The sequence below is a fragment of the Schistocerca americana genome, chromosome 8 (genome assembly GCF_021461395.2).
Source record: "Schistocerca americana isolate TAMUIC-IGC-003095 chromosome 8, iqSchAmer2.1, whole genome shotgun sequence".
Taxonomy (NCBI): domain Eukaryota; kingdom Metazoa; phylum Arthropoda; class Insecta; order Orthoptera; family Acrididae; genus Schistocerca; species Schistocerca americana.
In genome coordinates, this window is record NC_060126.1 from 334,459,852 (window position 1) to 334,467,314 (window position 7,463).

The window sequence follows — 7,463 nt, forward strand, 5'->3', positions numbered from 1 at the left end:
TAATGCTACTAGTTTAAGATGTGTTTCTAGTTTTAAATATAATGCAAATTTCTCAGATGTATTGGTTCCATTATATCAATGTGTTATTAGACCACAGACCTTGAGTAATAGCTACAGTGTGTTACATCTTTTAAATATGTCCTATGTCACTTAAATGATGAGTTATGAGTAATAATGAATGATGTTTTGTAGTAATGCATAAATTCTACGCCAGTAATTTCAGTAAATAATATTTTTGTTGTACTCTATAAATGCTATGCCAATAATTAACTCTCATTTTGAATGATGATTTCTGAATAAAGCTGAATAATGTTTTATAAAATTATATGAATACTTTGGAACTGGCCAATGAATGCCACTGTTTCTTATATTTTAAATTTGTCTTATGTCTCTTACATGCTATTATATACGAATACCAGTAGCTTGATGCTAAACTCATTAACTCTTGTTTTGAATGATCACTTCTGAATAATGCATAAAATGGTTTGTAACTGGCCAATGAGTGCCAATATTTACTGTAATTAGATGACTTATGAAAAATGTTCTGTAATACTCCATACATAGTACAGAAATGTGTAGTAACTAGGCAATGAGTGCCAACCATTATTCAAATCGGTTGATAGACTAGTGTAATTCTCAATGATGACAAGCAATCGACTTAATGTCCTTCACCTTCTGACCTAATTACCAGAAATTACTGCATTATCCGTTTGTCCTGTCCATCCTCATGATCATGAAGCACTATATTTGGTTTTTGCACTAATTCTACGTTGGTGAAAGAGTATGGATTCTACAAGGATGTGGTGTTGACACATCATGCTATCCACCACCTTGAACGATGGAGATGGTATTAGGGTCCTACTGTTTGGTGTACCTAATGTACTACCAAAATGATAACATTGAATATTAATACGACATTTCAGTGTAATGGCTACAGTGATAAATACTTCAGGGAAGAGAACTTCAGATTTTCTCACTTGGTGTTGTGCTTCTGTAGAAAGATATGGACTTTCAGTGCAGCTAAGTGCAACCTACTGTGCTACAACCATGATGCAATCCTTGCCTTTTATTTCCTAGTTATTGTAAAATGGTAAAAATATATACAGTGCGAGTGCACTTTATGTCATTTGTTAATACGTTTTGTACTCATTGCGTATACATTTTGTCATTTCTTGATATGTTCTGTACTCAGAGCATTTGCACTCTATTTCATCTCATGTTCTGCACTTATATGTATGTAAATACTCTGTAACTGCAGACTTAGTTAATTAAGTAGATTATAGAAAAATTTGTTGCTCATGGCAAGTCCAATTGACTCACCATCGCTGCCAAATTCCCCCCCCCTCCCCCCCCAGTGGATGGTTATGTAAGAGGTCCGACCAGATGTTATTTCGATGTATTGCTCATGCGCTGCCTGCGATATGCAAGGTATAAGCGAATCTCTGACCAGAGAGCAGTGTTGACTGCAGTAGGAACTGTGTAGCTGTAGCAGTAAGTTGTTAGTCTGCTGTCAGTTCTAGTCTGCTCTGGTGTATCGTGTTGGGTGGCCGGTCGCGGTGCAGCGATGTCGGAGCCTGAGTATTATTGTATAAGATAAAAGCAGCCTCGCGCATATGTAGTAATGTCATCTCAAGTCCACTGTAAATGTTTTTAAAAATCTCGTAATAATAATCTTCCTCATAAAAAGTAACTTTTACCAACCATTCATTTCAATTTAAAGAATTCACTAATTTCTCCCATCCATGATCATCCCGATTGTTGCAAAGGAAAAATCAGTTGCTTCCTTTCATAAATGACAAATCTATCTACATCTACATTTATACTCCGCAAGCCATCCAACGGTGTGTGGCGGATGGCACTTTACGTGCCACTGTCATTACCTCCCTTTCCTGTTCCAGTCGCGTATGGTTTGCGGGAAGAACGACTGTCTGAAAGCCTCCGTGCGCGCTCTAATCTGTCTAATTTTACATTCGTGATCTCCTCGGTAGGTATAAGTAGGGGGAAGCTATATATTCGATACCTCATCCAGAAACGCACCCTCTCGAAACCTGGCGAGCAATCTACACCGCGATGCAGAGCGCCTCTCTTGCAGAGTCAGCCACTTGAGTCTATCAAACATCTCCGTAACGCTATCACGGTTACCAAATAACCCTGTGACGAAACGCGCCGCTCTTCTTTGGATCCTCTCCATCTCCTCCGTCAAACCGATCTGGTACGGATCCCACACTGATGAGCAATACTCAAGTATAGGTCGAACGAGCGTTTTGTAAGCCATCTCCTTTGTTGATGGACTACATTTTCTAAGCACTCTCCCAATGAATCTTAACCTGGTACCCGCCTTACCAACAATTAATTTTATATGATCATTCCACTTCAAATCGTTCCGCACGCATTCTCCCAGATATTTTACAGAAGTAACTGCTACCAGTGTTTGTTCCGCTATCATATAATCATACAATAAAGGATCCTTCTTTCTATGTATTCGCAATACATTACATTTGTCTATGTTAATGGACAGTTACCACTCCCTGCACCAAGTGCCTATCCGCTGCAGATCTTCCTGCACTTCGCTACAATCCCCTAATGCTGCAACTTCTCTGTATACTACAGCATCATCCGCGAAAAGCAGCATGGAACTTCCGACACTATCTACTAGGTCATTTATATATATTGTGAAAAGCAATGGTCCTTTAACACTCCCTTGTGGCACGCCAGAGGTCACTTTAACGTCTGTAGACGTCTATCCATTGATAACAACATGCTGTGTTCTGTTTGCTAAAAACTCTTCAATCCACCCACGCAGCTGGTCTGATATTCCGTAGGCTCTTACTTTGTTTATCAGGCGACAGTGCGGAACTGTATCGAACGCCTTCCGGAAGTCAAGAAAAATAGCATCTACCTGGGAGCCTGTATCTAATATTTTCTGGGTCTCATGAACAAATAAAGCGAGTTGGGTCTCACACGATCGCTGTTTCCGGAATCCATGTTGATTCCTACATAGTAGATTCTGGGTTTCCAAAAACGACATGATACTCGAGCAAAAAACATGTTCTAAAATTCTACAACAGATCGACGTCAGAGATATAGGTCTATAGTTTTGCGCATCTGCTCGACGACCCTTCTTGAAGACTGGGACTACCTGTGCTCTTTTCCAATCATTTGGAACCCTCCGTTCCTCTAGAGACTTGCGGTACACGGCTGTTAGAAGGGGGGCAAGTTCTTTCGCGTACTCTGTGTAAAATCGAACTGGTATCCCGTCAGGTCCAGTGGACTTTCCTCTATTGAGTGATTCCAGTTGCTTTTCTATTCCTTGGACACTTATTTCGATGTCAGCCATTTTTTCGTTTGTGCGAGGATTTAGAGAAGGAACTGGAGTGCGGTCTTCCTCTGTGAAACAGCTTTGGAAAAAGGTGTTTAGTATTTCAGCTTTACGCGTGTCATCCTCTGTTTCAATACCATCATCATCCTGGAGTGTCTGGATATGCTGTTTCGAGCCACTTACTGATTTAACGTAAGACCAGAACTTCCTCAGATTTTCTTTCAAGTCGGTACATAGAATTTTACTTTCGAATTCACTGAACGCTTCACGCATAGCCCTCCTTACGCTAACTTTGACATCGTTTAGCTTCTGTTTGTCTGAGAGGTTTAAACTTGGAGTGAAGCTCTCTTTGCTTTCGCAGTGGTTTCCTAACTTTGTTGTTGTACCACGGTGGGTTTTGCCCGTCCCTCACAGTTTTACTCGACACTTACCTGTCTAAAACGCATTTTACGATTGCCTTGAACTTTTTCCATAAACCCTCAACATTGTCAGTGTCGGAACAGAAATTTTCGTTTTGATCTGTTAGGTAGTCTGAAATCTGCCTCCTATTACTCTTGCTAAACAGGTAAAGCTTCCTCCCTTTTTTTATATTCCTACTAACTTCCATATTCAGGGATGCTGCAACGGCCTTATGATCACTGATTCCCTGTTCTGTACATACAGAGTCGAAAAGTTCGGGTCTGTTTGTTATCAGTAGGTCCAAGATGTTATCTCCACGAGTCGGTTATCTGTTTAATTGCTCGAGGTAATTTTCGGATAGTGCACTCAGTATAATGTCACTCGATGCTCTGTCCCTACCACCCGTCCTAAACATCTGAGTGTCCCAGTCTATATCTGGTAAATTGAAATCTCCACCTAAGACTATAACATGCTGAGAAAATTTATGTGAAATGTATTCCAAATTTTCTCTCAGTTGTTCTGCCACTAATGCTGCTGAGTCGGGAGGTCGGTAAAAGGAGCCAATTATTAACCTAGCTCGGTTGTTGAGTGTAACCTCCACCCATAATAATTCACAGGAACTATCCACTTCTACTTCACTACAGGATAAACTACTACTAACAGCAACGTACACTCCACCACCGGTTGCATGCAATCTATCCTTTCTAAACACCGTCTGTACCTTTGTAAAAATTTCGGCAGAATTTATCTCTGGCTTAAGCCAGCTTTCTGTACCTATAACGATTTCAGCTTCGGTGCTTTCTATCAGTGCTTGAAGTTCTGGTACTTTACCAACGCAGCTTCGACAGTTGACAATTACAATACCGATTGCTGCTTGGTCCCCGCATGTCCTGACTTTGCCCCGCACCCGTTGAGGCTGTTGCCCTTTCTGTACTTGCCCAAGGCCATCTAACCTAAAAAACCGCCCAGCCCAAGCCACACAACCCCTGCTACCCGTGTAGCCGCTTGTTGCGTGTAGTGGACTCCTGACTTATCCAGAGGAACCCGAAACCCCACCACCCTATGGCGCAAGCCGAGGAATCTGCAGCCCACACGGTCGCAGAACCGTCTCAGCCTCTGATTCAGACCCTCCACTCGGCTCTGTACCAAAGGTCCGCAGTCAGTCCTGTCGACGATGCTGCAGATGGTGCGCTCTGCTTTCATTCCGCTAGCGAGACTGGCAGTCTTCACCAAATCAGATAGCCGCCGGAAGCCAGAGAGGATTTCCTCCGATCCATAGCGACACACATCATTGGTGCCGACATGAGCGACCACCTGCAGATGGGTGCACCCTGTACCCTTCATGGCATCCGGAAGGACCCTTTCCACATCTGGAATGACTCCCCCCGGTATGCACACGGAGTGCACATTGGTTTTCTTCCCCTCTGTTGCTGCCATTTGCCTAAGGGGCCCCATTACGCGCCTGACGTTGGAGCTCCCAACTACCAGTAAGCCCACCCTCTGCGACTGCCCGGATCTTGCAGACTGAGGGGCAACCTCTGGAACAGGACAAGCAGCCATGTCCAGCCGAAGATCAGTATCAGCCTGAGACAGAGCCTGAAACCGGTTCGTCAGACAAACTGGAGAGGCCTTCCGTTCAGCCCTCCGGAATGTCTTTCGCCCCCTGCCACACCTTGAGACGACCTCCCACTCTACCACAGGTGAGGGATCAGCCTCAATGCGGGCAGTATCCCGGGCAACCACAGTCGTAGTCCGATCGGGGGATGCGTGGGACGAGCTGGCCGTCCCCGACAAACCCCTATCCGGACCCCCACAGTGATGCCCATTGGCAACAGCCTCAAGCTGTGTGACCGAAGCCAACACTGCATGAAGCTGGGAGCGAAGGGATGCCAACTCAGCCTGCATCCGAACACAGCAGTTGCAGTCCCTATCCATGCTAAAAACTGTTTTGCAAAGAACGTCAGTACTAATCTACAGAGAGCGCAAACAAATCGACAAAATTTAAACAGTTATTAAAATACAAGATTGCCTAGTAAGTGCAGTAATGCTGCTACTTGCGCACTGCTGACACTGCTCGGCGGCGGAAGGAGACTACGTAAATTTACACTATTCAGGTACTAAAACGCGATGCTACAACTCTCAAATACTATGAGGGCAGTTCAATAAGTAATGCAACACATTTTATTTCTGAAACAGGGGTTGTTTTATTCAGCATTGAAATACACCAGGTTATTCCCCAATCTTTTAGCTACACAACGCTATTTTTCAACGTAATCTCCATTCAATGCTACGGCCTTACGCCACCTTGAATTGAGGGCCTGTATGCCTGCACGGTACCATTCCACTGGTCGATGTCGGAGCCAACGTCGCACTGCATCAATAACTTCTTCATCATCCGCGTAGTGCCTCCCACGGATTGCGTCCTTCATTGGGCCACACATATGGAAATCCGACGGTGCGAGATCGGGGCTGTAGGGTGCATGAGGAAGAACAGTCCACTGAAGTTTTGTGAGCTCCTTTCGGGTGCGAAGACTTGTGTGAGGTCTTGCGTTGTCATGAAGAAGGAGAAGTTCGTTCAGATTTTTGTGCCTACGAACACGCTGAAGTCGTTTCTTCAATTTCTGAAGAGTACCACAATGCACTTCAGAGTTGATCGTTTGACCATGGGGAATGACATCGAACAGAATAACCCCTTCAGCGTCCCAGAAGACTGTAACCATGACTTTACCAGTTGAGGATATGGCTTTAAACTTTTTCTTGGTAGGGGAGTGGGTGTGGCGCCACTCCATTGATTGCCGTTTCAGGTTCGAAGTGATGAACCCATGTTTCATCGCCTGTAACAATCTTTGACAAGAAATTGTCACCCTCAGCCACATGACGAGCAAGCAATTCTGCACAGATGGTTCTCCTTTGCTCTTTATGGTGTTCGGTTAGACAACGAGGGACCCAGCGGGAACAAACCTTTGAATATCCCAACTGGTGAACAATTGTGACAGCACTACCAACAGAGATGTCAAGTTGAGCACTGAGTTGTTTGATGGTGATCCGTCGATCATCTCTAACGAGTGTGTTCGCACGCTCCGCCATTGCAGGAGTCACAGCTGTGTACGGCCGGCCCGCACGTGGGAGATCAGACAGTCTTGCTTGCCCTTGCGGCGATGATGACACACGCTTTGCCCAACGACTCACCGTGCTTTTCTCCACTGCCAGATCACCGTAGACATTCTGCAAGCGCCTATGAATATCTGAGATGCCCTGGTTTTCCGCCAAAAGAAACTCGATCACTGCCCGTTGTTTGCAACGCACATCCGTTACAGACGCCATTTTAACAGCTCCGTACAGCGCTGCCACCTGTCGGAAGTCAATGAAACTATACGAGACGAAGCGGGAATGTTTGAAAATATTCCACAAGAAATATCCGGTTTTTTCAACCAAAATTGGCCGAGAAAAAAAATATGTTGCATTACTTATTGAACTGCCCTCGTATAATACGCCCGAAATTTATGAATTAAACAATGCAAGTACCAAAAACACGCAAAGAAATTAAGGATTAAACTATGTAACAAATGAGTGAGCTAGGAGTATACGACTTGCTGCTGCAGCTGCTTATCCAACGGCGGCAGGGAGCACAGCACGGCGGCCAGCATTGCACGGGGCTGTGCCAGCAAACATTATTTTAAGCGCAGATATATATGCGTTATCCCGCGACTTCATTGAGGTAACAATTTTTCTCTTTTTTATTCAG